This window comes from Mauremys mutica, chromosome 3, assembly GCF_020497125.1.
Source record: "Mauremys mutica isolate MM-2020 ecotype Southern chromosome 3, ASM2049712v1, whole genome shotgun sequence".
In the NCBI taxonomy this organism is placed as follows: domain Eukaryota; kingdom Metazoa; phylum Chordata; order Testudines; family Geoemydidae; genus Mauremys; species Mauremys mutica.
The window spans coordinates 16,935,200-16,960,256 of NC_059074.1; the positions used below are offsets into that span (position 1 = coordinate 16,935,200).

At 44.2% G+C, this 25,057-nt stretch overlaps 1 protein-coding gene and 1 long non-coding RNA gene across 4 annotated transcripts in view; one reads left to right on the forward strand and one right to left on the reverse strand.

Moving 5' to 3' along the window:
* The window catches only part of LOC123366113, a 36,161-nt gene extending 32,136 nt beyond the window's left edge, over positions 1-4,025 (reverse strand). Inside the window, exon 1 of the long non-coding RNA XR_006577932.1 lies at positions 3,978-4,025. This is a non-coding gene — a long non-coding RNA (uncharacterized LOC123366113). The remainder of the gene's footprint in view (positions 1-3,977) is intronic.
* RUNX2 (RUNX family transcription factor 2) overlaps positions 1-25,057 on the forward strand; it is a 486,380-nt gene that overhangs the window by 350,967 nt on the left and 110,356 nt on the right. The gene's annotated exons all lie outside the window — the stretch shown is intronic.

The following is a 25,057-nucleotide window of genomic DNA, read 5'->3' on the forward strand; positions in this document are numbered from 1 at the left end:
GATGCAGCGCATCCGGCCCCATGGACTTGTGCTCGTCCAGCTTTCCTAAATAGCCCCGAACTACTTCTTTCTCCACAGAGAGCTGGTCACCTCCTCCCCATACCGTGCTGCAGAGTGCAGCTGTCTGGGAGCTGACCTTGTCTGTGAAGACAGAGGCAAAAAAAGCATTGAGTACACTAGCTTTCTCCACATCCTCTGTCACTAGGTTCCCTCCCTCATTCAGCAAGGGGCCCACACTTTCCTTGACTTTCTTCCTGTTGCTAACATACCTGAAGAAACCCTTCTTGTTACTCCTAACATCTCCGGCTAGCTGCAACTCCAAGTGTGATTTGGCCTTCCTGATTTCACTCCTGCATGCCTGAACAATACTTTTATACTTCTCCCTGGTTATTTGTCCAATCTTCCACTTCTTGTAAGCTGTTCTTTTTTGTTTAAGACGAGCAAGGATTTCACTGTTAAGCCAAGCTGGTCGCCTGCCATATTTACTTTTCTTCCTACACATCGGGATGGTTTGTTCCTGCAACCTCAATAAGGTTTCTTTGAAATACAGCCAGCTTTCCTCGACTCCTTTCCCCGTCATGTTATTCTCCCAGGGGACCTTGCCCATCAGTTCCCTGAGGGAGTCGAAGTCTGCTTTTCTGAAGTCCAGGGTCTCTGTTCTACTGCTTTCCCTAAATGATTAGGGGTTTAGAGAGGGTCCCATACGAGGGAAGATTAAAGAGGCTAGGACTCTTCAGCTTGGAAAAGAGAAGACTAAGGGGGGACATGATAGAGGTATATAAAATCATGAGTGATGTTGAGAAAGTGGATAAGGAAAAGTGATTTACTTATTCCCATAATACAAGAACTAGGGGTCACCAAATGAAATTAATAGGCAGCAGGTTTAAAACAAATAAAAGGAAGTTCTTCTTCACGCAGCGCACAGTCAACTTGTGGAACTCCTTACCTGAGGAGGTTGTGAAGGCTAGGACTATAACAATGTTTAAAAGGGGACTGGATAAATTCATGGTGGCTAAGTCCATAAATGGCTATTAGCCAGAATGGGTAAGAATGGTGTCCCTAGCCTCTGTTCGTCAGAGGATGGAGATGGATGGCAGGAGAGAGATCACTTGATCATTGCCTGTTAGGTTCACTCCCTCTGGGGCACCTGGCATTGGCCACTGTCGGTAGACAGATACTGGGCTAGATGGACCTTTGGTCTGACCCGGTACGGCCTTTCTTATGTTCTTAAGTTCAGCATCCACAACTTGGTCTATATTGTAAAAAGAGATCAGCTCCCATTTTAAGCCCCTACCCAATGGATACAGGTTTCAGAGGGGTAGCCATGTTAATATGTATCAGCAAAAAGAACGAGGAGTACTGTGGCACCTTAGAGACAAACAAATTTATTTATTTATTTAGCCCACAAAAGCTTATGCCCAAATAAATTTGTTTGTCTCTAAGGTGCCACAAGTACTCCTCGTTCTTTTTACCCAATGGATAGATTTTTCAGAAGTGCTCCACACCCAGCTGCTCCCATTGGGATTCTGATGACCAGATTTTCAAAGGCCATAGCATCCAGTATGCTCAGGTCTTTTTAATATGCGCCTGCTTATTTTGATCCCTAGATGGGTACTAAGAGCTTTTGAAAAACTGGCCCTGAGCCTGGGGGCTGCACTCTTCTGAAAATTCTGGTCATAACACTTAACATCTTCACAATGTTGTACAAGTAAGGACCAATCTGTCCTCTCGATATTCCAGTAAGGAGTATGTAAATTAGCCTTATTATCACCAGATTGCAGATGCAGAAAGACACACAGAAAGCTGGATTCCAATTCAGAATCTACACTGTTGTACATTCAGAGTAAAACCACTTAAGTCAAGGAGATCAGTATCTTGGGCAATTAAATGACTTGGCACATTAAATAGATCTAGGTACAACACAGGCTGTCCTGAAGGATAAAGTAGCCTTTTCTGTAGAACTTCTAGAGTCACCAAGGCTCTCTCTTCCTGGTCTTTTGGTGCCTGAAACCCCCTGACTGCCTTAAATCCAATACAAGCCCATGAGGAATCCCAGTGGACCAGCCTATATTCCACCTTAGTCCTACAGCCTGCAGGGGATATTGGTTGGCAGCTCCTTCTTTCACGTAGTTGGCGTGGTTCATCTCCGTCCCTGCTGCCTGTCCCTTTTAAAGCATGAGGGAGACCCTGGCGCACGTTTACCTAGAGTGTGCCCGGTTGCACCCCCTTTTTCAGCTCCTCCTTGATGTACTGCTGCATTTTTGGCTGCACTTCTCCCCCCCACCTTCTCATATATGCACACCCTATCCAAAGTCACGGAACCTCCTCCTCAACCTTCTCCTGGTGATGGCCAAGGTGGCCATCTACAACACCAGGGAGAGGATGTTGGCTGAAGGGGTTCTCTGCAACCGTGGGGCCTATTTCTGATCCTCCCTCTATTCACGCATCCAGGCAAAGTTCCTCTGGGCAGCATCCGCTGGCTCCCTTGACACCTTCAAGGAGCAGTGGGTGCTCTCTGGGGTTCTCTGCTCAGTATCCCCTTCAGGTTCCCTTTTTTGACCTTCACACTTGCCCTTGTTATGTTTTCTGTTGTCCCCCATAATTATTTGAGTGCCTGGGCTCAGTGGATCCTCCCCACAGGCTGGGGGAAGGACACATGCCCCCCCTGTGTCCTACAACACAAATCCAATGGCCGTGGCCCTGTTGAAAGTAAGGGACCTACCCTAAAAAGCCTGTCTGTGGTTGGCTTCCAAGCAGGGGAAAAATTCCAGGCCAAATTCTGTGGACCTTAGTTCAACAAAACTTCCATTTAGGACTGCAGAATTTGGTGCATAACCACTGTCCTGACTATCTGTAAACTGGGGAAGAATGAAGTGGATACTGTTTGCTACTGGGATTAGCATTTTCATTAGAGCTCAGTCAGACTCCATACTAGAGTCTTTGCAAGACTGGCTGGCCCAAGAAGCATCAAGATATATGTCTAACCCAAATATGATTCACACCCAGGTCAGGTAGGTAGGAGAAACCCAGGTTTGATTGTCCACTATCCCCAACAGGGCAGCCAAGAATAGCACCTTCACCAGTACTTGCCTCAAACTCTATACCACTGGGAAAATATGGCTGTTCTTCACCTAGAATTTCACTGTAGTCATTCACTGCTTTGCTCATTTTAATAGGAATTAAATAATAAAAAGCATACAGCGTTGAACAAATGGAAATTAAAGCTCAATACAGCAGTATTGGGCTTCATAAACTTTCGGGTTCCCTTTATTATTATTATTCCGCTGCTAAATCTGATACAAGAACATAGGGGAGTCACCTCATACTTCCTGCAGAGATGACTATGTAGGGAAAGAACTTTGTAGCTTGCCATCAAAGACATGGGTAGACAGCTGGAGAACATCCACAGACTCATCTGTGTGTACTATTGTTTATTGCATGTTGCATTCCATATAAATTCCATATGGAGCCTGAATCATTGCAGAACTGCTATCTCCTCTTAAGTCAACCGATTTATTGAGACCTTTTTTTGCTTTGGTTTGTTGTTTTCCTGAAGGAGAGCTGCAATCCAAGCACACTATTATAGGTTTAAATTTCTATGCTGTTTGTGCTTTGTGAATCTCAGGGCTTTTGTTTCACTTTGGCCTTTTTTGGAGGGGAGCGGAGAGATTTGCTCTGTAAATACAATAGTTACAAAATGTCTCTCCAATAGAAAAACAAAGCGGATAAGCTGGAGCCTGTTGTGAATTGAACACAAGAGGAAGTTTAAAAAAAAGTCTGTTTGTAAACCAAAAAGAGCCTACAAATCAGATAGTGGTAGAGTCCCACATAAAGTAGCTAGATATCTTCAAGTTGTTCCACACCCACTCACACTTTTAAATTCACAGTTTAGTGGCCAGATCCTGCATTCCTCTAACAATGTGTCACATGCTCAAAAATAAGAAAGGGAAAACTCCACAGGAGTTAAGAAGACTTACCAGGAGGACACCTTGCCAGAGGGGAGCTAGTTACAAACTGGCCACGTTAGGGGGGGGTAGCTGTTGATTTCTGCCAGATTTAAAAGGCCAGCCCCTTTTCCCCAGCTGAGAAAAATTTCCTATTATAGGGCAAATCTATAGTGTGAAGTGTCAGTAAAGTGTTTGAGGGCTGCTGCTGTGTGCTGCAGATCATCACAGGATTACACCTCCTTAGCGGGGCCTAACTGCCACTGAAACTAGTAGAAGTTCTGCTTGAATAAGGTTTCTGTAAAATTTCTGCATCTGAAGTTTAGTTCCTCCAGTCTAAACTATCCGTTGTTTTACTAAAGCTAATGTTCTGTGGTGTAGCTTGGAGTCCAACCCTTTGTCCTGCAGAGCTTGTGTCAATAGCAAAACTCACTCCCACTTATGAGCCTGACCCCGCAAGCTCTTGCTCACATGAGCAGCTGTTAAAGCGAACAAACCTTGGCTGGCTCTGCAAAAGCTGATGATGTAACAGCTACCTTTTCCTCTTACTTGGGTTTTATTTATTTAGTGCTTTCACAGCTTGTCCCTGCCACCTCATCCCATTTTCTTCCTGCAGCAGAGAGCCCAGCAAGAACTTTTTGCTCACTCTTCCTTTCTCCTTTCTAAAAACCAAGCCCAGACAGTAGCTATTTAGCCTAAGAAACAGAATAAGACAGTTAGCTACAAAGAAAAGAAATTACGAAGGAAAAGTTGGGAATGGGGTCAAAGGATCCCCAGATCCAAAATTCGCTGCAAACCCAGATCAGAATTCAAATTTTGCATGTGGCCTCTGCCCTTCCAGTGGGTTTTGAAACCTATCTTCAGCTCAAGAAAGTTGGGGGGGGTTTAGAACCCACACCTGAATTTGTTTTTTATTTATACTACATTACAATAGCACTCAGAGGACTGAACTGAATGTGGAGCTTGGTTGTGGTGGGGGATGTACATACACTCACCAAGAAACAGTCCTTATCCAGAGAGCTTACACTTTGAATAGACAAGACACATAAAGGATGGGGGAAAGGGAGTATATTTACCCTGATGTTAGAGATGGGGAACTGAGGAACAGATAGACTAAGTCGCTTGCCCAAGGTCACACAGGAAATCCATGGCAGCGATGGGAATTAAACCCAAATGCCCTGAGTTCCAGCCCATGCATTAAACACACCATTATCCTTCCTCTCTGGAAAATTCAGGTGACTGTCATGCACAGCCTTCCGATAGTGAGTTCTATTAGCCTATGGACTAATCTTCTAAAGGAAGTGATGGGCATGGAATTTAAATAGAGCTGGTTGGAAAATAATGAGAGGATGGGGGAAAAAATCCATGGAAAATGTTGGTTCGAGGCCATTTTCAACTGATATTTTTGTTTGTTTGTTTTCAGGCTACACTTTTCCACCAAAAGTTTTGTTTAGTCAAAAGCCCAATTTTCCATTGACAAAAGGATTCATCAGAAAATTTTCTGCCAGGACTACCTTTAAGATGAGACACAACTCTGGAGAAAATAGGAAGGGAGACTTGGAAGGGTGATAAGCTAGCTGAATTAGTGAAAAGGGCTTTTTTGACTCTAGATTCTCTACAAGGTGTGTATTTATATGGGCCCCATTATCTGAGTGTCTCACAATCTTTGATGTACTTATCTTCACAACACCCTGTGAGGCAGGGAAGTGCTATTGTCCCATTTTACAGACGGGGAACTGAGGCACAGAGAGACTAAGGACCAGATATTTAGGTGTTGCTATGCTAAACGTTGCAATGCCTAACTAATTTAGGAACCAGGTCTCATTAGGAGCGAAAATCTCATTGACAGTCAGCAGGGGTGGCTCTATGAATTTTGCCGCCCCAAGCACGGCAGTCAGGCGTACCTGCCGCCGAATTGCCGCCAAAACCATGGGACCGGGGACCTCCCGCAGGCATGCCACCAAAGGCAGCCTGACTGCTGCCCTCACAGTGACCGGCAGGCCGCCCCCCGCGGCTTGCTGCCCCAGGCATGCACTTGGTGCACTGGCGCCTAGAGCTGCCCCTGGCAGTAAGGGGGATTTAGGCTCCTAAGTGCCCACATCACTTTTGAAAATGAGACTAAGGCATTGCAATGCTGAGTGTAGCAACGCCTAAATACTTGTAAAAAATCGTAGACTGCATCACTTATGTAGGGTCACACAGACAGCCTGTGTCAGGACAGAGAACTGCACTCGAGCTTCCTGAGCCCCAGGCTAACCACTGGGTCATCTGTGCTGTCATGCAGCTGTGCTGATATGGGTGCAACACCTTCCTGTACATATTTGGTTGATACAAAAGCTAAATTGTCATGGTTTTCCATACACAAAAACCATATACTTCCAGTCTAAATTACCTTTATGGTATCTTAAAGGAACCACAGCAGGAAACAGGAAAAATAGAAGGAAAAAGCAGGAGGGGTTTGACTCCATTGCAGCATACTGTATCATGTCTGCATCCCTAATGGCAGCTGCTCTTGAAATGTAAGGCTGCAGAAGAGAGCAAATAAAATTATCATAATTGCATAGCACCATATACACAGAAACTAATACAAGGCTGGATTATTGCACAGGGGACTAATGGAGGTACAAGGGCACAAGGATACCCTCACCCATCCCATTGCAACCCTGTGTAGGGGCCGGACATAATTGCAGCCTTTGAACTCCCTGAATTCAAGACCTGTGGTTGCCCTGTGTTTTGAATCTGCCAGCTGAGTTAGTGCAGGCTGGGAGTGCATACTAGATGGTTTGAAAGCGTATAACAGGGGTCTGCCTGCTGATGCTCAGGCTTCGGCCTGGTTTTTGTGAGGTTTACTCCGGACTCTCAGGAGTTTTTGCTGTGAAGGCATCAGCACTGCAAGCCTCACAAAGGGGAAAGTGATGTGGGGTGAAGAGATGGGACCACCAAAAGGAGAGGCCCAAACATGGCCTCTTCATGATAGATACGCCGCCCCAGCAGAAGTACAAAGAACCACTCCCAAGAATGATGTACAAAATTTCCATTCTGAAAATTTATGAGGGCTGTGTAGTCAGGGAAGACTCTTGTTTGCTTATGAACCAAATCCTCATGCCAGCGCCCAATTTGAGTAGCTGGCCTGGGCTCTGGGTAGATGCACAGAGGGCGGGAAGATGGAGAGTCACTTGTAATCCCTCCCCACATATAATTTTTTTAAGCAGGACCACCCTGAAACCAAGTTCCTCCTTAGTCTGAGGCTTATAACTCCCCACAGTAAAGCTTGGGTATAATGAATGTAACTGGGAAGAATCAGTATTTAGAAACAACAATAATGACAAAAATCATAACTTGCAGATGGAGGGAGGGAAAATTCCCCTCTATAATTTATTGTGCTCCTTTGGGTGCAGCTTGGTGATCTTGTTCATATATATTGTATATATATGCTCTCGTAGCTAGCTATGCCCTGGTCATATGCTATAGAAATGAGATCCTGGAAAACTTTTCAACATAGGCATATGTCTGCCTTTACCAGGAAAGTGGCAATGAAATGCTGGTTGGTCTATAATTTAAATACGCCACACACTTTAGGCACCACACATTTACTTGTAACCATCTTTAAGGCCACGGAAAAGCTGACGAGTGGTATTCTGTGGGGAGATAAAAATGCAACAGGGAAATTACTAAGCTCCATTTTCTTTAAGGACCATTCATTAATTCAACTAACCTTATATCTAATAATGCAGTATCTTGTTGAGAGATGACATAAAACAAGTTTGTTAGTTACAGAGACACGTTGATTGGCTCCATATTGGGTGAGATTAGAGGAAGATATCTAGACTCATTTTAATCCACATTGACTTTCTAAATCAATCAAGAAATTTAATAATAAAGTTAATCTGGGTTTTACTCATTCAAGAGAGAAAGGCAGAGATGTGGATCTAATTAGAGTAACGTTGTAAAGTCAGTCTGCATTTAGCTCCTTGCACATCTCCCTGGTACAGCCCTGGTTTCAAATATATAAGGCAGTCCTTTCTTGCTCTGAATGATTTCAATCGGGGTCTAAAACCATTCAAGATTTGTTTGAACAAGAAAATCCTGTTTTCTTTGGAGCATTTTGAAGTAGGCATAATTACAGAGTTGCAAATGCGATGCTCTGCTTAAGGAGCTGTCAGCATTTCCATAATAAACCTCTATTTTCAGGGGTTAACCGTGTTGCCAGAAAAAGGGGAACAAAAACACCCTTATGGGCTGAAACTTGGCATTTAGATTTTTAATCTGGGAGGGAGTTTTCCTAATGAAATTGTGCAAAATTAATTAACAAATGTACCTTTGCAAAACTGATTTTTGAACAAGAACGAAAAGCATCAGTTAATTTTGACTGCTTCTGCCACACACTCCTCTTTAAAAGGGATCCTGAATTTTATACAATGACCCCAATATACTATGCCTTAGAGGAGGTGGCATAGATTGCATAAGTGAGGCGGAGCCAGGGTCTCCTGAGTTATGAGAGTCCAGCCACTGACTCACTGTGTGGCCTTGGGCAAACCATTTAACTCACCTGTATGGGGGAGGGGTAGTTCAGTGGTTTGAGCATTGGCCTGCTAAACCCAGGGTTGTGAGCTCAATCCTTGAGGGGGCCACTTAGGGATCTGGGGCAAAAATCAGTACTTGGTCCTGCTAGTGAAGGCAGGGGGCTGGACTCAATGACCTTTCAAGGTCCCTTCCAGTTCTAGTAGATTGGTATATCTCCAATTATTATGGTATGGACTTAGTTTACCATTGTGTTTCACAATGGGTAAACCACTATGCCTGTGTACAGTGGGAGTGTAACCCATGGTGAGTGTGTATTACAGGGCCCCCCACAGTGTGGCAATCCACAGAGGATATGAGTGTTACATCCCCAGCTGGCTCTGGGGAGCCCTAGAGTGATGGTCAAGATGGTGGCTGTCACCGGGGCCACCCACTCTACACTTCTGAAGTGATCCTTCCCCCCCTAAAATGGGTGTGGCTTAGCCAAGAAGGAACATGGAGTGCAAAATTCTAGTGTACTCGTTCTCAGGCGGGGCGGCTAGAAAAACATTGGCATGCGGGACTAATGTAAGGAGGTCAGACTAGATGATCACAGTGGTCCCTTCTGGTCTTAGAGTCAATGAGTGTAAAAGCAGAAGAGCGGTGGGGCTGCTCTAAACTAATGTGCACAGCTGCTGTACAGAAAGCCCACTCAGTAGCATCATCTAACAATGCCAGTCTCAGTGTCTCTCCCTCAGCCAATATCCCCTCATGAGCCCCGTGTCCTTTTATGTGCTTCCTTCTCCGCGCTGCCCTTTTTTGTATAAGATTTTTGGCCTGCTAGGTAGCCTGTTGGCCTTTGTGTAACATGGTGGGTCACCCTCATGGAACATGTTTGCCTGGGCACACCGTGTGAAAGCCAGCTGGCATAGGCAGGAGTTGTGAGAGAGAGGGAAAAGCGTGGCAAAGCATCTGGGCAGAATAGCAGCTGGTAAGGTGGGCGCCTCAACCTCCAACTGGTGCTTGTCAGACATGGGGAAGGGCCCTTTTGCTGACTATTGTGTAAACACTGCACCGGAGCAGACCTTGGCGGGGAACTTTACAGTATTTGTGCAGGGCCGCCCAGAGGATTCCGGGGGCCCGGGGTCTTCGGCGGCGGGGGGGCCCTTCCGTTCCGGGACCCGCCACCAAAGTGCCCCGAAGACCCGCGGCGGGAGCCCCCCGCCACCGAATTACCGCCGAAGCGGGACCGCCGCCAAAGCGCAGCACGGTCTTTGGCGGTAATTCGGTGGCGGGGGGGGGGCCCCGCCACGGGCCTTCCAGGCCCTTAGGCGGTGGGTCCCGGAACAGAAGGGGCCCCCCGCCGCCGAAGACCGGGCTGTGCTTCGGCGGCGGCAGCGGCGGCGGGTCCCGCTTCCCCCCCCGCCCTGGCCCCGGCCCCGCCCCTGGCGGGTCCCGCTCCCCCCCTGCCCCCGGTCCCGCCCCCGGCCCCGGCGGGTCCCGCTCCTCCCCCCCGCCACCGGTCCCGCCCCGGTCCCGGCCCCGGCCCCGGCCCCAGCCTCTTACCGAGCGCGTCTCCGGCGGGGCCTGAGCTCCGTCCCGCTCAGAGCCGCGTGGTGAGGGGGCGGGGCTGTGAGCTCCACGCCGAGCGGAGGCAGCTGCCCCGCCCCCTCCCCACGCCGCTCTGAGCGGGGCTGGGCTCAGGCCCCGTTGGAGCTCCCAGACCCGCCCCGCTCACCACGCGTCTCTGAGCGGGGCGGGGCTCCGGGGCCCCGCCGGAGACGCTGAGGCTCCAGGAGAGGGGCGGAGGCGGGAGCCTCCGCTCTTCTCTTGGGGGCCCCTGCGGAGCCCGGGGCCCGGGGCAAATTGCCCCCTTTGCCCCCCCCTCTGGGCGGCCCTGTATTTGTGCCGTGACAGTGAGAGCTTATCTAGTGGGGCATTTTTCTCTACAGATGTATTCAGGATTTGCCTTAGAAACAGCTCATGCCTATATTCACATGCAGCCAACAGAGATCTTTCCCCGCTTGTGCTACTCTCCAAATTCCCCAAGCTGCAGTGATAGAGGCATCAGTTCAGTGCCATCATGTCCTTGTGAACTGCAGCTGCTGCAGAGACAATGGGCTGGGCAGAGGGGAAGAGGTGTGTGGCTACAGGGTCACACCCAAAAGAGCTCCGGTTTGCGGTTATACTTTGCTGGTGTAAAAAATACTGGGTGATTTGGATGGCTAGCTTAGTCCCTTACACCCTCATTACCCAGGGAAGTGCAGCCACAGCTTTCATTTACACATGCAGGCCAGAATCGAGGCCTATGTTTTCTCCCCTTCTTAGGAAATTACTTTTAAAAAAACTGTTTCCACAAGTACAAGTTAAAGATAGTTATGCAGGCTGGTGTGGATGGTGGAAAACTGTATTAAAACTGTTTTTTTTTTCAAAATCACTTTAATCTTGCTTTGCAAAAACCAAAAAAAGCTATTATAGGCCTATGTTTTAAGATAGTCTCCTAACGGGGAGAAACTCATGTAGGTGAGGTCCGAGTCAGTTTCCTCATCTATGAAGTGAGGCTGATAATATTTAATATTGAATCTAACATTCACATTGTAGAGTTTAAGACATCTCTGCATGGTCCAATACTCCCTATCAGCCAACAGAGTTAGTTTTAGGCATAAGAACAGACTTGTCACTAGAGCTGATTGAATTTCTGTCCTGCAGGAAAGTCTGATATTTTGACATTTGTTTTCATCCTAAATTGGGCCCTCAAGTCAAAATATCAAAACATGACACAGAATGAAAAGTTCTAAAAAAATCTGATTTTGAAACATTGAAATATTTCAACATTCCTGAATCAAAATGTTTATTTTCCGGTTGATTCAACACTTAACTGCAGATGCATGAACTGCCCCAGCTTGTCAGAGTTGTACTTTCGATAAATTTAGGCCCCCATTTCTCTGCAGTGGTCAAGCTCCCTGGCCAGACAACATTTCCCATGATGCACAGCAGTTATGGGACTTGTCTGATGCATTGTGATAGCCTAGGTGGATGCAGGTTAATGTTGAACCTAGGGTGACCAGATGGCAAATGTGAAAAATCAGGACGGAGGTGGGGGATAATCAATGCCTATATAAGAAAAAACCCCAAATAGCGGGACTGTCCCTATAAAATTGGGACATCTGGTCACCCTAGTTGAACCTCACAGGAACTGAAACATTTCCAGTTTGGGAAGACTCAACCTGAACTGTTTTCAGTTTGGATTGATCCAAAACTAAATGCTTTGCTTCCATTTTCCAGATGGAAAATTGAAAAGTGTCAGCACAATGAACATTTTCCGATGGAAAGTACCAATTTTGCAGAAGCTGCATTTTATATCAAAGACATCTTTTGTTGGAAAGTTCCTGACCAGCTCTGGTTGCTACCTTTCCTGATATTATGACGTGTGTCACAAAGTTGTGTTGCTGCATCAAAACATCATAGATTGCGACCCCTGTGATATGGTTAGGGTCCTACCAAATCCATGGTCCCCAGTTTGGTCAATTTCATGGTCATAGGATTTAAAAAATCATAAATTTCACGGTTTCGGCTATTTAAATCTGAAATTTGATGGTGTTATTAACGTTGAGGTCCCAACCCAAAAGCAGGCTGGGGCGGGGGGGGGGGGGTGTCACAAGACTATTGTAGAGGGCTCACATTATTACCACCATAAAAGCAGCAAAGAGTCCTGTGGCACCTTATAGACTAACAGACGTATTGGAGCATGAGCTTTCGTGGGTGAATACCCACTTCGTCAGATGCATGTAGTGGAAATTTCCAGAGGCAGGTATAAATATGCAAGCAAGAATCATGCTCCAATACGTCTGTTAGTCTATAAGGTGCCACAGGACTCTTTGCTGCTTTTACAGAACCAGACTAACACGGCTACCCCTCTGATTTTTACCACCTCCACTTCTGCACTGCTGTTGGCAGTGGCACTCTCTTCAGAGCTAGGATCCCAGCCAGCATCCACGGAGCTTCCTGCAGCTGGGGGAAGTTCCCAGAGATGGGTCTGACCTGGCCCTGGGAGCAGCTTCTGCAGGAGAAGAAGAAGTCCCGTCCCTTCTCAGCTGGCTGGGACTAGCATCTGGAGCCTGGCACATGGTAAGAGCCCCCAGCCCTGCCCTCCCCTACACTACTAGATTTCATGAGTGAGACCAGATTTCATGGCCCGTGTCATGTTTTTCATGGCTGTGAATTTGGTAGGGCCCTCGATATGATATTTTAACTCAGTGTTACCAAGTCACCAAGCAAAGGATTTTCTTGTGCCAACTAGTCTAATGGGGTCTGAGACAAGCTTTGTAAAATCAGGAGCGCCTTACAACAGTCGGGGTGGATGTCAACTCTAATAAGCAATACACACAAGTGCATGGCCCACCACACAGCTGGGTGGCCAGTGGAAACAAAAGTCAGGCTTCTTGTTGCTGCAAAGCGTGTAAAATTGACACCATTTTCCAGATGTTCCAGTAGTTTTATTGGATCTACAAGGCCTACTGTTAGTAACACTATAAATGCACCACCTGAATGTTTTGCAATGGAAAGGACTTTCATGAACTCTGGAACACCTGTCCTGGATGCAGCCTCGTTCTTTCCAAGGGCAGCAATCTTGGATGCTTTGACAGGAGCTCTGCAGAAAGTAAAGTCAGTTCTGATTTGCCAAAGGCAATGGCATGGAGAACACAGGCTTTAATCAGTTTATAAATAAATACACCTGGTGTAGGGAGAGAGGCTTTAATGTTCAAATTCTCATGGATATAATCCTGGGAAGAGCCGAAAGACTGTGAAGCTAAAGTATGGGGACTCTAAACCATCAATGACCTGATCCAAAGCCCACTGAAGCCAGTGCAGACTCCCATTGTGGTCAATGGGCTTTGGAGCAGGTCCCAAATGAATACCTCTACTGGTTGACTCATAGAGTTTATTTATATTAGAGCAGATTTCTTTTCTCTGTTAATTTCCACCCATATTGGGGGGCCTCCCCCAATCTCACCTAACTCTGTCCAACGGCATGTCCAGATAGGACCCCTGAATCGTTCCTTCAAGCAGAGAGATTGCCATGATTAATCCCAAATTAAACTCTACACTTCCTCTCCCTTGGACGCACATAAACACCATGCAAATCCTCCAGCGTCTATGTTCCGTTGCTAGCATTTCCTTGGGTACCAACTGGCTGGAGGAGCTGATGCCGGAAGCATTGCTCTTCTACCACCGCAGCATCAGTGCTCTGCCTTTGTAACATGTCTGAACTCCGCCAGTCTGGCAGTGACGAGAACCAAAAGTGCTGCCGGACCGGAGCCTCTCTCATGGCCGCGTGGCTGCCGCCAAGCCACCTGGCTGGCTATGAAAAAGAAGACTTTCTCTTTAATAACAGATGGTGGTAGTGAGACATGAAAATTAGGACATATTTTCATCTGATATTGGAATATGATGAGCATCAGTTATTTTGGGAAAGAGTCCAAAGAATACTTGGAGAGAGTCTAAAACTGCAGATGAATCCACAGGTTTATTTTATTGGGTGATTTCAGTTCTGCCAAATATTTGTAGTGTAAAGAAATCATAAAAAATTGCTGGTGGTCCTAGCCTGGCGGGTACTTTGCACATATTTGAGACAGTTGTACGAACTGTTACAAGAATGTTTGATCTATTAGCTTAAAAACAAATTAGAGTCTTCAAGAGAAATAAATGAAGTATAGACGATAGAAATACATTTCTCTTATCTTAGGGAGACCAGAAATTTTCACCCCAGGGTTTATTTGCATTTAATTATCGCAGTTTGGATTTCCTCTACTGTATGCATGGAGCTTTAGACTGTCTCGCTCCATTCTCTGTGCTGAAATAACATTAGTACCTGTTAATGATTATCATTGTCAGTTATGCATTCTGGTTACATGCACATTATAAGACATATCAGTTTGTTTTAATAAATCTTCAAAAGGCAGCCTAAGCCTGTGCCTTATCTCCATTTTGCCTTGCAATTTTTTTTATGGTTATAGTATATAAAAAATATCACGTTTCCTGTGATCAAGAATGGGCAACTCTGAAGCACTTGAATATTCTTACAGTAGATAACAGACAGAAGGGTTTTGACACTACCTTCTTAATGAACCAAGAGGGCTTAATAATAAAAAAAATAATTTAATAATTGGAGATATACCAATCTCCTAGAACTGGAAGGGACCTTGAAAGGTCATTGAGTCCAGCCCCCTGTCTTTACTAGCAGGACCAATTTTTGCCCCTGATCCCTAAGTGGCCCCTTCAAGGATTGAACTCACAACTCTGGGTTTAGCAGGCCAATGCTCAAACCACTGAGCTATCCCTCCCTCCATTAGGGCTGCATAACTAGACTGCTCAAAAGAACATGAACAGATAGGAAGAAATTTTATATAGGTCCAGTCTATAAGAACAGATCCATAACATTCTGTGCTGAGTGTGGTCATGTATCACATGAATGTAAAAGAGGGTAACCTCTGTATAGTGACCCTGATTATCTGGTTTATTGTGAAATATATTGAAAGTCCTAGATTTTTTCACCGCATTGTAATGTACAAATTACATTTCTGGCAGGTTTTTTTGTTTGTTTGGAAACTTTATTAAGGCATCGTTATAACAAACCATTAACATATAAGACCTTATATTACTTATTCAGGATTAAGTTAAATAAAAAAAACCTGGCTAAAGATTTTGTCTTGCTTGCTGGGGAGCCCTCCTCTTCTGAGAATGCTAAAAAGGGTGACTAGATTTCTAAACACCTACCCTCTTTTTGGTGCTTCTCTTGTGTAAGTACTTGGTGTGAAAGTTTTTCCCATTACAAGAACGCATAGACATATTTTACTATACCACAATTCCATAGGAGGAGGAGTCACATTTTTCCAACACTATGCAATACAAAGTCTAGCTGCTAACAATAAAAGAGACATTAATTTGTCTCTGTGTTTAAAATGTAGATCCTTTTACATTTCTGTTTTTAAGGAACTTTTACCTCTAGGAAAATGATTTCAACATGGACCTGACTTCGTAAAGGTCTGAGTGCCCTCAGCTCCCAGGGACTTCTGTAGAACAGGCACAGACCCATATAAAAGGGTTCCATTGTACTTGTAAAGGAAAATTCGTTCTAAAGAGCTGTGCAAAATTTACATTTGTACCTTTTGCTCATGCAAAATCTCAGAATTATTTCCATTCACTGGGCCTGCACTGAAATGCCGACTCAGAAAGGAACATTTTAACCAAGCATTCTTTATGTGGTCTTCAATTAATAAACAGGAATACGCCTTTCTAAACCTGTGGGAAATGATTTTTCTGTTTGCTGTACAGTATGTAACCTAAATGAATGGGGGCATTTATATAGTGCCCTTTCATCCTGGGATATCAAAGCCCTTTGCAACCACTGATCAGTTGGGCTGATGTGCAGCCACTGATCAGCGGCCACCTCTGAGGTGGCATGCGGTTGTCTGACAGAGCGCATGAGAGTGTCAAAATTAGATTTTTCACATGGGATGTATGGTGAGACGAGCAGAATTCATTTCACATACACACATACCCCCGCTGTAATATGCAATTATCTCACCTACTTAATATTCTTCCATCCATGCAATGAATAGCTTAGCATGACAACAAGCTCAAAGCATCATCCACCACTACATCACCAATTTGAATCCAGCCCCAGGTTGATAACAGCTGCAAGTCATTACCTTATGAAGGCTTTTGAGTGGCCTTCGGGAAATAGGTCTGGTGTTCTTGGCCCAGTTTCATGTGGACAGGTGTCTACACCACAAAACCACCATCATAACTGGCACTAGTGAGGTCTCAGAAGAGAGGTCAAGGAGTGAATGGGCTATAGGGAGTGAAGTTGTCCTCCCATTCCTAGAACTGGTCTCTCTAGGTTAGAGTTAAGGGTGGTGTGGGGCAGGTCACTCTGGAGCTGCCTATGTTTCACCTATTCAGTGAAATAACAGAGGACTTCAGTTTCCAGAGTTGTCAGTTTAGAGCCTCCTTGTATTTCCAAAGCCCCTCAAGCTATCATTTATGTAACTCCTAGAGTGCTTCCTTCCTTTTGACCTTACGAGGTAATTCTAGTCCTCTCCTGCTTATGTCCATATCCCATTAAATGGATGTCACAAATAATTTCAATGGGACGTTTGTTTTGAGGGTATTAAATCTGGACCCTGCACAAGCAACCTTTAACTTCTCTGATATAATATGCAATAGAGTCTAAGGATAGTGGTAAAATTCAAAAAGCTTTCTATATAATAGGGGTGGCAATAGTGTTTTGCAGTTCTAGAATACTGCCCATCCAAACATTTCAATGAGTCTTACAGACAATGAATTAAGCACCACTCTCCTCAGTGAGGTACCATTTGTGCCTCCTCTTAGCTATTTTGTTATATAGTCAGAGAAATGCACGGCGTCGGTGTTTCAGTACCTAAGCATGTCTAGCTGAAGTAAGTATGTTTATGGGAAATGGATTTTCTCACCCTGTAGAAAAACAGAGCAAACAAATTGGAGTGACTTTTCCTGAACCAGAACACCAGAGCTGAATGCCCTTTATGTTGGGAAAGAGTAGAACTGGAGTTAGATTAACTCCGCAAGCCCTACAACATATTTGAATCAGAGTAGTCTCTGTAAAATGTATAAGAACCAGAATTTCATACTATCTGAACCATAAGAGAACTTTGAACTTCGCACATGCATCTCCACTTTTACCAAGCGTGCGTATATTTCTACATTGTAAGAAAGCACTGCAAGCATTTGTCCTCAAATCAAGGAAAACACTAGATTCATTCCAAAGAAAGAAGGATCCCAGGGGGCACATTGGTCTATCTGTATTAGTGAAACTTTTTGCTTTAAAGCTACGGAGCCAAATTCTGTTCTCAATTGCACACATGAAGCCCTCCTAACTTTTAACTGGATCTGACCTATCATGTTTGTTGACTCATTTATGGTCTTGCATGTGTGTAACTGACAGCAACAGTTGGCCTAGGGTCTATATTTCTGTCAGCAGCTCTTGGTAGTGTTCCAAGGTCTATTAACATTAATAACAAAAGAAGAACCTAGTCCTATGGCATTAAAACCCAGTACAAAAATTGCTTAGACACTGCTTCAGAGAATTATGGTAGGATACTCTGGACTATAGAAAAAGGAGGGCTGCCGGAGGAGATGTGCTATACAATGTGCAATACAATAAAACTCTGATTCTGGTTGGGACCCCAGTACAATACTGCAACAAAAATAATAAATATTTACAAGCATGTTGAAAAAGGGCAACTTCTTAGAACATAAATCCAAATGTGATCAAAGTATCACGTGCACATTTCTTAAAATTTGGAAATGTAGGGTCCGATCCAACTCCTATTGAAGTCTTGCCACTGACTTTAAAAGGAGTTGGGTTAGGATCCAAGTCTGCTAAGAGGCTCACAGAGTGGCCAATATTTAAAGAAAGAATACATACAGTCCTCATTTCTTGTTCAGAAGAAGCTATATCAGTAAAGCTTTGTAAAACTATGCCAGTAAATTATATTGCAACGTATTTGGACACAAGGTCAGTGCAGGGCAAGGGGGGGAGGGAGGGAAGGAGAATCCAGTGCAGAATAAAAAGTTCTACAGGCCAAATTTACCCCGGATGTTCACCAGGGAAGAATTTGAGCCCAGATGTCTTGGAGCTAGTGAGAAATCTGAAGGAAATATCCCCTTTCCCCCAAATGTGTCCCTGTTCAGAAAGGAAGGAAGAGAGGGAATGAGACACTGGCTGTGGGGTCCATTTGGAACATGTTTATTCAGGCCACAGCTTCCTAGAACGACTCCTTTCATATATTATCTCTGCAGCATGCACATAGGGACAGACGTAAAGCTGCGGATTCAGACCGAATTCAAGCCCGCCTCATCTATACAGGATAAACTGGCCTTTAATGGAACAACTTGTTGACAAATCCTGAGTAATGGTTTCCCATTTTGCTGAGGGGATTTCAGCAGTGACTCCCCCCAGCACACTCAGTACAGTTCACCAGAATCCTAGGAATGAAAAGAAATGATTTGTAGCAAGAGGGCTGTCCCTTAACAATGTCATTGTTTGGCTCTGGATTGGTGCTTGGCAGTCCACTGGGCTTTTGGTTTCCCAAGGCAGCCCTGGCTTTGCGCTAATGCTTGAAACAGTGCTTCTCATTATAGTTTCCTCTGCCAGTCAGAGAGGATCTAGTGTCACTATTTCATACCCTCAGCATCTGGCATTTTAACCTGGTTTCACGCTACTGCTATCCTGTTAGACCAGGTGAATATACTTTTGGGCTCTTCCCCGCACTCCTCTGTTCCTAAAACACCTCTCCTGCTCAGAATGCTACATTACAGTATATGGCACAACCAATCAACGCAAGCCAGGAAATTCCAAGTTAATGTTTCAATTCCCCACTGAATTCACCCTGCTGTACATCAGTACTGCAGGGGTATGAGAAATATGGGGACTATTCTGTACGGCCTGTGCTGTATATAACAGGATTTGATGGGAAATTAGTATTTGCCTAATCACCAAAAGTGCTGGGACTGTTCAGCTTAGAAAAGAGAAGACTAAGGGAGGATATGATGGAGGTCTATAAAATCATGACTGGTGTAGAGAAAGCGAATAGGGAAGTGTTATTTACCCCTTCACATAACAAAAGAATCAAAGATCGCTCAATGAAATTAATAGGCAACAGGTTTAAAACAAATAAAAGGAAGTATTTCTTCACACAACACACAGTCAATCTATGGGACTTATTGCCAGGGGATGTTGTGAAGGTCAAACTATAACTGGGCTAAATCAAGAATTAGATAAATTCATGGAGGATAGGTCCATCAATGGCTGTTAGCCAAGATGGTGAGGGATGCAACCAAATGCATTGCATGTCCCTAAACCTCTGAGTGCTAGAAGCTGGGCCTGGTCAACAGAGGATTGGATCACTCGATAATTGCCCTGGTCTGTTCATTCCAGCTGAAGCTTCTGCCACAGGCCACTGCTGGAAGACAACACACTGGATTAGATGGACCTATGGTCCTTCTTATGAATTTCTTGGTTCAAGTCACAGATGGATCTTTCAAACATTTTCTTTTGTTTTGTTCAAGATGTTTGTTTTAATTGCAACAGATTCACTTTTTCTTTCCTCATCAAAACCATCATAATTAGAGATGGATCCAAGACATAAAGTTCAGACCGGGATTCAAACTTTCCCAACTTCAGGTCAAGGCTGTTTGGCTCTGGGATTTTTGTTCAACCCCTTTTAAGCACTGATTCTGCAGTCCATCCCTATTCAGAAAACCATTTGAGCCCAGGCTTCCCTTGACTTTGATGGGACTTAAGAATGTGTTCAAATACTTTATTGAACTGAGGGCCCTAGAGAATTGGGGTCAATACCCAAGTTGGAATTGGCTCTCAATCCAGAGCGCAAGTGTCCCAAAGAATGAGGTGTTTCAATTTCATTACAAAATATGAGGACTAAAGACAAAGTTCCTGTCTGGATCTGAACTGAGTCAGAGGGCTCATCCACTTTTGGACTTTTCATTCAGGACCATCTCTAATTATAATATCAAAGGACAGACCCACTGCAGTTCTTGCATTTGATTTTAAACAGTGTGTTGTACTAAGCATTTTATTGCAAACCTCTTCTGTCAGCCTGTATTGGCAACATTAGGTGTAGGGAATGCTATATAGGGACTCTCTGGAGTCTTTTAGTCATTTGCTAACATGTATCTTCTTCCATAATGCCCGCTGACAACATAAATGGTAATGTTCTCTTGAAATATGTTCCCTGTCTCTCTGTCTTGTCTCTGTCTCTCCGTTGATGTAATGTATGTATGCAATACAGATGTATAGACAGACATGGGGGGGGAGGTTCTTTTTAGTCTTGGAAGACTTAATTCTCTCTCTTCTCACATTGGATCTGGACTTAGTTTGCCTATTGACTCATTTATGGACCTCAGCAGCTGCACCTCAGTTCTTCCACACAGCCACATCGTCAGACTGTCTCTCCTCACATTCCTGGTGGCGTCCTGGCTTTTTCTGACCTTGGTGTTCTAATATTCTTGGGTTAGCACAGACTACCCAGCTGGCTGAGTTCCTGACTCTCAGGCCTTGTTAAAGACAAAATGCCGTCTTTTTACAGTTCAGTTTCTTTCCATAAAGTTAATCATGCAGCCTTCTTTTTACAAGGGAGCTGACCCTTTGGTCTTTCTTCCTCTTGGCATGCTGAAGATTCCTCTTCCTGCCAGAATCATCCCCCTCTTCTTAAGGCAGTCTAGTAAGTAAAATGAGCGGTTCCCAAAGGCAAGAGAGAAGCTGCTTGGCTTGTGTAGGGATCAACCCCAGTGGGATGCATGCATTGTACCCTTATACCCTCGTTTCATTAAAAGACATTATTGGAAATTTGTATATATTTCTGGTATTAGAGATGGGTCCAAACCAAGACCCTAGATTGAAATACATACAAACTTTTGGACTGTTCAGAGTCCACATTGGGATCTGGATACACCCTTTTTGGCCAGAGCTCACTGCTTATTTGCATAGTTCAACACACAAATAGCATCGCGCTCCAGTCAGAAAAGCTGCTGACATGACTAAGAATCCAAATGGTTAAGTCTTCTAATATAAATCCCACAAACCTAAAGGCAAACTGGAACCTGGACCTATGAGTAATCATGGTCTCAGCCCATGTTACACAGAACACACTTTCTCTGTTCAGTAATCATTATATTTTATTAAAGAAAACATCAATTTCAAATGAGACTCAAAACAAACTTTTCTAAAATCCTGTTTATTTTTTGAAAAATATTCCCTACCTTCTGACTTCATCTCAATGCCTCTCTCCAGTGTCTCACGCTATAGACTGTGGCCTTTTGTTTCATTAATCAACAAAAATCATCCCTTAAACATTTCCATGCAGTCATTTTCTTTTCTCAGGTTTAGTCATGGTTCTCTCTGAGGTTTACATTTTCCCATGCTAGTTAGATCGAGATCTTCAGGCACTCACTGAGCCTAAACCTGTCTGTCTCACCCCATGTGCTATGGCAGATTTTGATAGCTTAATTCATAAACTGCTTCATTTTGCAAGGTCTTTGCTCTCTGCAGTCTCTCTCCACTACCCTAGTTTTTGCTATTTCACCCCTTCTTTCTGAGCAAACTCTCAGTTTGCCAAATGCCACAGAACTTTCTGAGTTCCAACATTCCATTTGTCTCCTTTAAAGGGACTGATCCATCCTAAAGGGATTTTTTTCCCTTTGAAAATGATTTTACTGTGGTTTTATAGTCTGCTTCCCCAAATGACTGCGGTCCACTTTCTCCTCTCCTCATACCATTATTACACTGACCGTAATGTCATTGACCTCAGTGGAGTTACTCCTGGTTTACCCCAGTGTAAGTGAGAATTTGGTCCTGTCACTGAGCCACAGGATGGGATACGTTGTATCCCTTTACAAAACCATGGCAACAATAGATTTGTATCTTCCATCTTTAATATCAAAGGATCCAAATGTGCTGTACAATCTTAAATAAATATAAAACTATATACAGGATTCACTTCATCTGCCAGTGAAATGCAGCCAGCTCAGAGGTGAAACATGGCAAATAGTTAAGGCACAGCCACGCTATGCAGGTAAAGAATACAGTGTTCAATTGAAATTATTATTATTAGTAGTATTATGGCAGTGCCTAGGAACCTCATTCAAGGATCAGGAGGTGCCCACTGTGCTAGGCTAGTAACAAAGAGGACACTCTCTGTGCCAGAGAACTTACTGTCCAAGCGTGAGATAGGTGTCAAACAGGTGGAGAGTGAGAATTTTAGTTAGGTAGAATTAAATGAGCTGAGCTAGAATGGAGCCACGTGAGATCCGTGTTGTGTTCACCATAAACAAAGAAGGAAAGGTGTTTTCAGCCTTGATGACTTTTATTTCTGATTAAGAAAAACTAGTAACAAACAAAAAGAGCAATTCTCCAGCCCCAGTGAGAGAGAGAACAGAGTGAGTCACTCTGTAATATTATACAGCTCAAAATGGCTGCTGCCTCTGCTGCAGGGAAGGGGACTCCTTATATGTAAAGGTGCAGTACCCAGAAAACTGAATGCCATAATTTCAGTTGCAATGCTATATACACCACCATCAGGAAGATGGTGTTTTTTTTTAATGTCTCGCTTGAACAGCAGCTCCGTACAGCTGCCCTCCACCACACCATGACGAGACCTTGGTTCAATATTGACATGGAGAGGAACGTGCTGCCTGTTGAATCATCACTTCCTACAGCACCTGGAGGTTTCCCTTACCCACATGGTGACCAAGCCCATTCCATAAACTCAGAGGGGAATTAAGGTCACAGCACATGATGATGTAGTGACAACATTACTCAGAATCGAATGGACAGGCAGCAGTACTTCTGTCATTCCTGTTTATCTAAAAAAGAAGGGTAACACTTTCCCTCACCAAGTTAGTTGGCAGAGCAGGGGTGTGTGTAGAGGGGAAAGGGGGTAGAACTAGGCAGACTACAGTCCTTTCATCCCAAACATCTTGCTCCCTCAATATGATTGGCTTTTGGCAGAACTCCCTCTCCATATCTCCCCCACTATACACACTTCAATGCTGTTGCCAGTAGCATGTATTGCTAAATGCCTTGTGAAAGACCTAGTTTATACCAAAGCAGACCCTTGGATCAGTGGGATCTGGGCTCAAAGTACCTCAACAGGACAGCGAGTTAGTGAGCACCAGGGGTCACAACACATATGTGGTAGCTGTCAGCTGTCCATCTGTTGCCAGTTCGGGACTCTGGCATGAGATCATGTATGCATTCAGGTCATACAGTAATGTAATCTGAGGGTGAGGGAACAGCTGGGAGCCAAATGACTATGGTTGATGGCTGTATCTATGGGTGGACGGCATAAAGTCTTGGTGGATATAGGCAACTATAGTCTTAACCACGAAAAGAGGAATGATGATTTTAAGGTTCAGGCACAAGATGATTTTAAGGTTCAGGCACAAGTCTTTGATCTGCCTCTCTACTGAAGAATTCCTTGGGTGAGTCTCTCTGCCTTTATTCTCCCAAACTGTAGCCTGGGTATGATATTGGCCTATTTCACTAGAGTGCTGTAAAGCTAAGTTCATGAACTCCCAAAAATTGCTTTGTGGTTCTCAAAGGGAAAGGGCTATAAAAGAGTGAGACGGTATTATTATTATGCTTTTATGTATGAGTCCTATATTGGAAAGTATATTGGCTACTCTAGTTATCTATTACAAAATTGGTCATTTTTTGGTTGCCTTTTCATTTCACAGTACAAATGCATCCCAAGCACAGCAATGAAAATAACCAGGATTTTTAAATATCTCCAGGGTTCAATCCGCCTCATTATGATTGATCATAAGCTCTTAAAGCAAAGCTCACTGGTAAGCTTAGTGTGTTTCTCTGGGGAATGACATAAAAAAGTAGAAGCAGCAAAGAATTCTGTGGCACCTTATAGACTAACAGACGTTTTGCAGCATGAGCTTTCGTGGGTGAATGCCCACTTCTTCGGATGCAAGCAGTGGAAATTTCCAGGGGCAGGTGTGTGTGTGTGTGTGTGTATATATATATATATATATATATATATATATATATATATATATATATATATATATATATATATATATATATATATATATATATAAGCAAGCAAGAAGCAAGCTAGAGATAACGAGGTTAGATCAATCAGGGAGGATGAGGCCCTGTTCCAGCAGCTGAGGTGTGAAAACCAAGGGAGGAGAAACTGGTTCTGTAATTGGCAAGCCATTCACAGTCTTTGTTTAGTCCTAAACTGATGGTGTTAAATTTGCAGATGAACTGGAGCTCAGCAGTTTCTCTTTGAAGTCTGGTCCTAAAGTTTTTTTGCTGTAGGATGGCCACCTTAAGATCTGCTATTGTGTGGCCAGGGAGGTTGAAGTGTTCTCCTACAGGTTTTTGTATATTGCCATTCCTAATGTCTGATTTGTGTCAATTTATCCTTTTCCTTAGAGACTGTCCAGTTTGGCCGATGTACATAGCAGAGGGGCATTGCTGGCATATGATGGCATATATTACATTGGTGGACGTGCAGGTGAATGAACCGGTGTAGCTCAGGAACCAACCCATGCAACAAACCTCGATGCCAACTCTGCCCACATATCTACACCAGTAACACCATCACAGAGTTGGCATCGAGGTTTGTTGCATGGGTTGGTTCCTGAGCTACACCGGTTCATTCACCTGCACGTCCACCAATGTAATATATGCCATCATATGCCAGCAATGCCCCTCTGCTATGTACATCGGCCAAACTGGACAGTCTCTAAGGAAAAGGATAAATTGACACAAATCAGACATTAGGAATGGCAATATACAAAAACCTGTAGGAGAACACTTCAACCTCCCTGGCCACACAATAGCAGATCTTAAGGTGGCCATCCTACAGCAAAAAAACTTTAGGACCAGACTTCAAAGAGAAACTGCTGAGCTCCAGTTCATCTGCAAATTTAACACCATCAGTTTAGGACTAAACAAAGACTGTGAATGGCTTGCCAATTACAGAACCAGTTTCTCCTCCCTTGGTTTTCACACCTCAGCTGCTGGAACAGGG